Source organism: Ambystoma mexicanum, chromosome 2p (genome assembly GCF_040938575.1).
Source record: "Ambystoma mexicanum isolate Mex_15411 chromosome 2p, UKY_AmexF1_1, whole genome shotgun sequence".
NCBI classification, from domain to species: Eukaryota; Metazoa; Chordata; class Amphibia; order Caudata; family Ambystomatidae; genus Ambystoma; species Ambystoma mexicanum.
The window spans coordinates 450,357,298-450,367,404 of record NC_090923.1 but is presented as its reverse complement, the minus strand read 5'-3'; the positions used below and the strand labels follow the sequence as shown (position 1 = coordinate 450,367,404).

At 45.2% G+C, this 10,107-nt stretch overlaps 1 protein-coding gene across 2 annotated transcripts in view; it reads left to right on the top strand.

The window, feature by feature from the left end:
- The first annotated feature begins 717 nt into the window (after positions 1 to 717).
- The window catches only part of FRMD4B (FERM domain containing 4B), a 1,720,334-nt gene continuing 1,710,944 nt past the window's right edge, over positions 718 to 10,107 (top strand). For both annotated transcript variants that reach the window (XM_069643814.1, XM_069643813.1), the window contains exon 1: positions 718 to 1,193. The gene's annotated coding sequence lies outside the window, so the exon portion shown is untranslated. The remainder of the gene's footprint in view (positions 1,194 to 10,107) is intronic.

Genomic DNA, 10,107 nt, shown 5'->3' with positions numbered 1-10,107 from the left:
TCTACATATGTATCCTTGTGTTCCACATCTTTACTACTATATCCACCTGTACAAACGCTGTGATACCCTTGGGTCTGGGCGTTACACAAATGCAAAGAAATGTTTTTTTAAAAAAATCAATGCATAATACCTATTGTATATATTGAGATATCGCCTCATTCCTCCACCCAGTCCAGAGCATGGCCACACCAGAGCCTTGTGATAATCCACACTGAGAGGACTCCACAGCGCTACAAGACCCTATCAGTGATAAGTGGGCACTATACACTTATAAGTAATATATAATATACATTTGTGAGCTGTTTTTATTAATCTTTGTAGCTCGTTCAGAACATCTCAATGGGGTTTTAGACATGTGCCTGCAAATGTACAGCTCCGTATCATAAGTAGCTATTGAAAGGCTTGAATCCCGGCAGCTACTGTGTTAGCACCAGCTCCACCGTAACTTCGTTAACCCTCTCTCACGCTGAATCCTGCTGCTGCCCGGCCTCTCGTGAATAGGGAGGTCTCGTGGGTCATGTTCCTGTGTTAGGGTAACATTGACGGTGGGGGCTTCGTGGAGTGACCACGCTGCATTGTACTTTCAACCCCCCCCCCCCGAGGACAATGATGTGGGCTAGTGTCTTGCCAGGGCTCTGCAGGAGTGACTCCCTGTCGTGAGAGCCCTCCCTCCACCCGGCGAGCCTGGCTCAGCTGTGCGTGCGGTGCTGAACTGAGCGTGGCTCCCTGCAGCAGGCATACAGGGGGCTCAGAAACTGCGGGCGGCGGGGAAGCGGCAGCTGCACGGGAGGGAGAGGGCGCCGAGTGGAGACCGGGCACCGGAGGAACTGGGAGAAGCCACGGAGCTGTGGAGCAGGGGGTAGGCTGCCGAGGAAGGGGAGAGCGCTGATGCAGGATCGAGGAGACGCGGGAAGTGCTGCTGCGGGGGCAGGACTGCTACGGCGGGTCTCGAGTGCAGGAGGAGGGCTCTTCCGCGAGCTGGGCACGGCCCGGTGGCAGGTGCAGAGTGTGAGACGCCGGGGGCAGAGAGGGGTGCAGTTCACAAGGGGGCTCTACTATGCATAGGCTCCCAGGATAGCCCCGGCAGCTCCCCTGCAGCGTGGATTCGTCACGAGGGAAGCACCTGCTGGTGTACTCACTGCCTGCTCATTTGGGAGAAGACTGACCCGGCCGCTAGGAGGCACCCGTAGCAGGTAAGCTCAGAACAAGCTTTGTTCCTTGTGGGAGAGAAGCCATGGGCATGCGCTGGGGCAGCGGTGTAATGCGAGGGCGGCATCAACATGTCACTGTTTGTTAACTTGCTACCGTGTGTGATGACTGTCAGCACCGGGGTGTCCCCTCTGCAGCGGGGAATCCAGTGCTGCAATCAGGCTGTGTCCCCGGTACCATGTGTGAGGGGGTGTTACGAGGTCTCCAGTGCAATGGGCGGGGCACAGCTGCAGTATAAGGGTGGCACTGGTCGGTCCCCGGCGGTTACCCCCGTGCCATGTTTGGGGATGAGCGAGAGTGGCACCAATTCGCCGTTGGCACATCCCCGAGTGCCATGTGTGCACGGTAAAAATACACTAAAAAACCCGGAGGGTGTACCAGGACGGGAGATGCCTTGTGCTGTGGCAGCGGTTCAGCCGGATCATTCACCCGATGAGCCCCCGTCTGGTGCACCCAGCATCACCGTGGGGGGTCCTGAGCACCTCTGACCTCAGTACAGTGTGGGCGGCTCCAGCAGCAGGCGGCCGCGCTCCGCCTGTCTGCGGGCAGGGTGTGCCGTCGGGACGGTGATAATAGCAGGGCAGGGCTGCGGCGGGGCTGCTGCTTCTCCTGCAGTTGTGCTGAGCAGCCGGCAGCCCTTTCATTATGTGCAGACAGAAAGGGCTCCTCAGGCGCAGCTCGGCCAGCTACAGTCCCACACCTTTCAGCACAAAGAACAACTTCTCAATCAGGCAGAAGTACACTCACATCTGCCAGTCTTATACAGGAGAGTATAGCTATAGAAGAGGCAGAGTGCGGGGCCGTACCTGTCAAATGGCTGCGGTATTCCACCTATGCATAAGGCAGGCTGAGACAGGAGCTATGCCAATATGGAACCGGGAGGGTGTGGGTCAGACTAAGCGTGATCTGTCACCTCCTCTTACAGATGCAGCGACTATGCTTAACTTGAAAGGGGCTAGGGTGTATCCATCCTGCCTATTGGCCCGACTGTAAATATATTACACCTGTTCTTTTTTGTTTTTTTAGCAAATGTACAAATTAGTCTTCAAACATCCCAGCAGCGGAGCAAGGTTCTGATAAAGTCAGCGTGCCCCTACTACAGAGCTTTAAAGTATCACGTGCCATAAGTGACAAGGTTACCCAGTCCTGGTTTTGCTTTGAATTCTGGGATTTGTAGTTTACCAAAATTTCAAATGTGAAATGGAAAAATACAAGTCCAAGAATACAAATGAAAAATAAACAAGACTGGATGAACTTCTCACGCATGGAACGGGAACACTGAGAACCCTGCTTCTATACCCTGCTTCAGCAAACGATGCGACTCAACACAGCTGTGGCAGGAAACACAATGCATACAACATTTAAAACAGTTACGGTCAAGTTACTATACACGACGCATGTTAACGACGCCCGTTAAGACTGTTTACATGTCATACACAAGAGGTGTGTTTAATGTTGCTGTATTGCCCAGGTACATCGTTTTTGATGGCATTTGATTGTGCACCAAAGCAGAGTTGGCGAATGAGAGAGTTGAGCAGAGTGATGGGGCAGCTTGCCTGGGCCTCGTGTGCCTTTCATTATAATACTCGCATGCATGTGTGCCAGCAGAGGATGGCAACGAACTGGCCTCTTTTTTATTGGAAACACCAAATGTGTACCTTTTTTATGAGACGGAGATGTTCTTGGAGAGGGAGATGCTCTTGGAGAGGGAGATGTTCTTGGAGAGCGAGATGTACGTTAATTATGCGCATTCACAGGTGTTACGGTCTGGTTACGGTACCGTACCATGCATTGTAAAATAACTGACACCACTGACAACAGTTGGCAATATCCCAGTGTTAGCAGGCTCGAGAACTGAGAGCGGCTCACTCATGTTATGGGGTACATTGAGAGCTTTGTGTGTGCCAAATTCCATGGATCCCCATCTCGCGTCAAAGAAATGAGCACCGCACAAGTGGGGGAACAAGGATTTAGGGATGCATGTCAGGGGCGAGTTCTAAGCAGGTTGGGCGTTCACGTGAGACCAGGGATGGGGAGTGTTCTGTAAGGCGTTCCTTAAATAAAAGAGTACGTTTCTTCATGACGTGTAAGAGGGGGCAGGCTGATGTGGGATAGTGAGTTTTGCCACATTCTTGGCGTGCAGCATGATAAGGCCTCTTAAAGTTTCCTTGTATTCTTGTTTTCCATTCTAGCGATGTCATAGCTTCTTGTGTTGGTTGGACTTCCAGAAATATCGTGCTTTTCGGCCAGGTTTGCAGTACCAGGGGTCTGCAACCTTTGGCTCGCCAGGTGTTTCAAACTACAATTCCCATGATATCTGGCTCTTGCCTATTCTGGTTAGGGGGATGGGAGTTGTAGTCCAAAACATCTGGAGAGCCAAAGGTTGCAGACCCCTTCATAGGTGATGTAGGGTCTTTTGAAGGCGATGAGTGATTGAAGGGGTAGACAGGCTACTACTACCTGGAGGACAGGGTGAGGATGTGGTTGAACTCCATTGCCCTGAGTAGAGACGCGAGGCCTGTGAGGAAGGCGTTGGCACTGTCTAGGTGAGGGAGAACCCGGGCTTAGACAGTAGTTCTGAGGCAGAGGAATGCTTGTTTGTGTGGAGCAGTGACAGCTGATACCAGGTTGTCTGTTTCTCAACCCTGGTTGATATCATTGGTCAAGAGCATTCCATTGGCAATTAAGTAGCCCTTCTATTTAAAGCAAACGAAACAACTCCACTTTCTGTTTCGTTTATGAGGGATCCCCCTTGCCCGCTTTAATGTCCACTCTGAAACCACCACTTTGAGAACATGTATACATTTACTTGATTGTCAAAAATGCTCCTTGAAAGGGTCACTTTATATATAACTCTTTACTTTTATTAATGTTTTGTTTCCTTTGAAAGCACCTTTTTACAAAACATACTTTACCACCAAATGTATCGTTTACAGTTATTTTGTACATCATAAATTTTTTCCAGATTTTTTTCCACTGATCTCTTTACATGCTATATATTTTTGAAGTAGTGCTGCCAGCTTGGGGCGTCAGGGAATGTGTCTTCAAAGCTGGTGGTGATGGCAAATCTCTGGAAAGTGAGACTCTCCGGGTTACAATTTGATTTTAGATAATGGGAGCATAGCTCGTTTGGACCAGAGCACGACTTTGACATCAGAACTGGTTGCATGGACTTCATGTCAGTTCTCGCCAATGCAAAGTTACTGGTCTGGGCTTTGGGTACTGGTTTCTCCTGTACACGACTGGTTACTGGGCTGTGAAATAATATATCCTTACTGCCCTGCCGAGTTCTATAATGCTATTAGCACATGGTTGTAATAGGAATAAATGTTTTGGCGTTCTGGTGGTGAAATGTAACTTTTCAATTAAATAGTGTGGAAAGTGCACAACACGTGCTAGTAAACTTGCTTTATTGTGTAATATTTAAATAACAAGGTTGCCTTTATGGTGTAAGCATTTTAATTGTAGACTTTCTTAAAATGGAGCACTTTAAAAAAAGATGGTGCTTTAGGTGCGATATTAAGTTAAATATATTATAAAATATAAACAGTTTTTCTTAACAAACGTGAAAGCATTTTACGTTGCAGAAAAGATACATTTTCACTGTATTTTTCCATCAGGGCAGAATGCACCGAAAGTGTATATTTTTTGCAGTAGGGCAATTTTTGCCCTACTGCTTATAACATGCCAAAGTGCACTTGTCATGGTGCAGTGGTTTTCCAATATTTGCAAGTGTTTTTAGAAATAGGGCATACTTTGCCCTAGTGCTAATACCGTGCAAACTTTGCACTTGCACCAGTGCAAAGTTTCTGTAATCTGCCCCTTGAAGTCATCATTGTATCATTGCACGAAGGGGGTTGCGCATAGCCCGTGAGGAGTTCGTACTGGTATATATAAGTAAAAAAACCCACTGGGAAATAATTGATTTAAACATGTCACACACATGGGACGATTTGAGAGTCCCGGAAACTGATGTGTTAGTGTATGTGGAAAGCTAATGAAGAATCACGGAAAGAGCCAGTTCAATCCAGTATTGAGATCTCAGTTGTGCGCAATCCCCCCCAAGTGCAGTTCATTTGTGATGAACGGACCTTTTCCACATCTGGAGTAATCGTGCATGATGGAACAGGAGGTTTGAGAATTTTGTCCACAAACTACCTACACTCTAGAGAGTCCAAGTTATGAGCCTAGAATGCACTTTAACTTCCACCACAATGAAAAAACCATAACTGACTTTTTTACGAAGCGAAAATGCCGAAGTTTGAGAGACACTGATCAGCATGAAGTAGGTGAAATGAAGGAGATACTGGGTCAGAGTCGTACAATAAGAGGGAGCTTTTTAACCACTCCTAAACCAATAACTTCAGGGCGGAGGGGTTTGGGTTGCCCAGAATATTCGCCAATGACGTCTTTGTTGAAGGGAGAGGTTCAAACGGGAATATTGGTGGAATTAACTAAAGAAGTAGACGAGTGTGAAATCTCAATAGTCCGTTTAAAGACTCTAATAAATTTCACCATGGATGACGTGTTGAGAAATGTAAAATCCGAAATAAAACAGCAGTCATCCTTTAGTGGTGGATTTGCAGGATAAGTGGGCGGTCAGAAGCCTACAAATGGAGAACCTAAATGAGAATGGGAAAATATTAACAAAAGAGGTAAAATATCAAAATAAAAGCAGGACTGCAGTGGAGAGTGTTGCTCGAGAAAACATGGAACAAGTATTCGATAACACGCCTCTATCGGAGTCTGTCTTGGAAGAATTCATGCGGATGGCACAAATTTCGGAGGACTGGTACTCACAAAACCAGGGAACTCCGCCCCTCCATCAGATGCTGTTTAAACCAAGTAGTGAAAAAGTAGTAAGACTAATGGTAGAACAAAGAAAAGAAAAGGAAAAAAGCAAGACAGTGGTAGGGAGGAAGCTCAAAAAGCTCTGCAGGATAACAAAACAAAGCATCAGTGAGGTCGAAAGACACGGCAGGCCACAACAACGCAATGTGTTTGAGCGATAAAGCTACCACCAGGAAAGAAAGGGCAGAAAAAATTCAGGAAAGAGAATGGAGCAGAAAGTGCTGAATTAAACAGCTTTTAAACAAAAAAGATCGATCAGATGAAAGCTATAGATTCAAGTCTTCAGAAGAAAGTCGTTCTGAGAATACCACAATAATTACATCTGTTACGGTGGGAGTCCAAACAGACAACCCCAGGCTCTGATAAAGTGGGCACCTATAGTTCTCCAGGGAAATAAGTTCTTTAAAGGCCCATGGGATTCCGACTTGACACCTTGTGGGATGTTCTGACCCACTAGGCTCTGCCCTGCAACATCACCGTGTGCTGCTTTCATCAGAAACAACAGGATGGCCGCCAAAAAGCCCTGTGCGCTAAACATCTCTAAGAAGTGCGCAGGGAAACCTGAAAAATAGGCTGCCAATCCATTTTGCCGGTGTCAGTGGTGGAACTAGAGACCACAGTGCCAAAATCTGTCATTGGGCTGAAATAGAATTACCTGAAAAGGCAAGGCTGCATTGCCAGGAAAACCCAGAAGTGCTTTAAAATCCGTTTTTCCTTGGCTGTGGAAAGTGCAAAATCATGGTTACCAAACATCAGAAAGATCCATCATCCTTGTTGGGTGTTAAACATCACTTTATTTAAAGAATCCCCCTAAGCACAATGCCAGGAGAAGCACATTTCATCACAAGAAAATCCACATTCAAAAAGGTGCTTGCCTGGAAAAATCTGTCAGATATGGGCGCAGTACCGCCGCTCGCCTGTGTCAGAGCTGTCATTTACTTATACTGGCAGTTTAAAACTTGTGTCTTAAAATGAAATTGTGGAAAAGAAGAGACTTGCCATCAAAAGCAATATAGGTTGCTACAATTCAATCTCTGTTTGAAAAAGACTGGAATTATGAGATCTGTGGGTATATTTGTTGAAAATATAAGTTTATTTAGAAAAGACCATTTTAAACAAGGGGTTTTAAAAGTGAAGTAATGTTAGCCACAGTACTTCAAAGGCACATTCCACAGTTTGCCCCAAACAATGGCATCTTCCTCCTGCTCGCTGCTCAGGAACTGTCATTGAGTTGTTAATGGAGGTGGGAGGAGATTTTTGCCTGTTGCTCTGAGGAGAGACATACGACTCCCTTGATTGAAAAGATATGCAGATTCAACAGTCAACAGAAAACAACTGCCAGCAGGAAGGGAGCCTGGGAGTGCTCTGGACCCAGCAAACCATGGAGGCAGGGCCAGAGAGATTTGTGTATCTTAGATTACAAGAAAATATCTTTTTGGAAAAAGACTCATAGAAAACTGGGCAAAAGTTGTAAAAATCTGTAATTTATAGGTTGTTAATATGAAAATGTTGCTCACAGTTTGAGACTACTCTGAACTCTGTGCGATGTTCAGAGACAGGACTACCGAAATGTTGATGTAGTAGCAATTGTGATAATGCTAGAAATATGAAACGTCACAGGATTAAGCCCAGATGTCATGCACATGTATGGAGAGAAATGTGTACAGATCTGACACTGGGTAACCAACCAAAAGCGTGAAAAACGGTCAAATTTGAACCGAAGATCTCACTAAAATGGAACTCGGACGGATACGTGCTCTGCTAAATCTGTAATGTGAAGATGTATTATTCGCAAGTTGGTGATATTGTGAATATGATTTATGTGAAAAATAGATTTACTGTACTGAAGCAAAGCGGAGGTACTCCCTGGATTGTAAAATGCAGCATCACTATGACACTAGATTTCCTTCTCAAATCAGAAGAGGGGAAATACTCTGACCTATCGGATTCCTAGAGGGTGGGCTTAGTATAATTCAGCCTACCCACCCCTTTGGGAAATACATAAATAGGGACAGTTTAGGACCTAGAGGAACAGACAGATTCACCAATCAGCTGACTTACTGGCGAAGCGCTCTGCAGGAGGTACCCAGATCCAAGACTCCAGAACTCTGAAAGCAGAAGGCACAATTCCAAAGCTGAACCCTTCTTAGCTGGCCTTTAAAATCTTGAAACCTGATTTTAACCCCAGACTTCCAAGGGGCACACCAAAAATTGAACAGCCTGGCTGTGCTGTTTCTGATTTCTTGCCAAGACTCTTGCTAGAACCCAGAGATCCAAACCAGTAGAGCAGAGCTGTAACCAGATAGCTGTAACCCAGAACCAACCCGTCAGATACATTTCAGAGGCCGTGCAGAGACCAGAGTGCCGTGCTGAGTGCAGAACCGGGTGACTGAATCCTGTCCGGTGGGCTAGCAGAATTACAGTCCAGAACCCTTTGACCAGATCCTGACGGGCCTATTCCAAACCATAGTTGTGAGTATCTAGCATAGAATTGTCCATAGCCAATATCTTATCTTTAAGTAATCCTATCCAACCCATTATATCATATCCAGAACTGCATTGTAGAACCTTCTTGTTTTTCTGAATCTTTCCCTCATCCATATAGTCCTTTGTTATTTGTAGTGATAAATTCATCTTTGCGCTAATATATTTGCTGAAGAAAGACAAGTGTCTTGGCGGGCAAAAGTCAGAGCAGAGGCGCTGCTGTTCTGGTGGCTGTCCGTTGGGTATCTTGCATCTTCATAGCCTCCTTAGTGTAAAGAAAATCTGTTTGTAATTTCAAAAGGGCAGCTTTCATTTGAAAATCTTGACTGTTTCTGAAAAACGACCTCTACTAAAACCTTCATAACTTCCATACCGTACATGCTAGAAACGAAATCATAGTTTTGCCGCAATCGCGTTTCTCGCGCGCTGAAATGTTTGCCGCGAATTTGCATTTGGCTCAATTTCAACACGTGTAAAACAGCTATTCTTTGCATCCGACCTCAGAATTCAGTTTCCCATCTGCTAGTTATTCAATCATCATTGCTAGTGTTTACCTGAAACTATACAAAGCAGCTCCCACTAGTTTTGAATCCAATTTAGAGATTTAAATTCATTTTTCAGTGTTTTTCCCATTCATTCAAAACCACATTCAAAAGCATTTGACCTGTTTTGAAATCATTCCTGTTTCTCTCTGCTTGCTTGGAGGGCAGGGGGGACTGGGATTGAAACTGCATTGGTTGAGATTGTTTATTCCTGAAACCTGTGTTCTCTCCTTCCATCTCTTCATCTTGCATATTGGGGGGGAACTGAGTAGTGTGCAGGGGGAAAAGAATGATTGCATTGCATTTAATTGAACACACAAAAGTATTATTTCTGTGCTGCATTAATTTCCTAACATTGCATTTTGATTGAACCCACACTAAGTTTTATTCTATGCTACATTATTCTTCTCATTCATACTCATTCTGATTAAAGAGATTGTTGATTGTTGTGAGATCACCCAATGGGGATCATTGTATAAATATTAATAGTGTGATATATATATATATATTGTTCAAATCCATCAAATAAATCTTTTAACTTTGCAAAACAACCTGCTTCTTGGTTCAGTGAGACCGGGTGGGATTCAAAGAGAGGGGCGTGATATAAGGGTACATCATTCAGAAATAAAAGAACTTATAGAAACAAATATATAATTAAGGGTTCCAGCTGTGCATCACACGCTAGGCATTGACTTAGGTGGAGTGCTGGGTTGAAATCACTTACAACCTACAAGTCAGCGCTCAGTGGAAGGTGAGAGTAGAGGTCTGGAAATATCTCCCCTAAGCAGAGAGGAAGATAAAGTGGTGGCAAGGCACAATCAAGTAAGGCACACCAGAAAATGGAAAGTTAAATGTACTCAAACAGAGGAAGAGAGGAGAAAGGAAACCACATCTTTCTTGCAACAGGAGCCATCATTGAATCAGGGGGAAAATGAGCTGTGTCTGCATAGTGGAAGAGGAGAGAACAGAAAGCAACAGACAGGAGGGATTTGCTCAAGCATTTTGCCTTTCGCAATTCCAA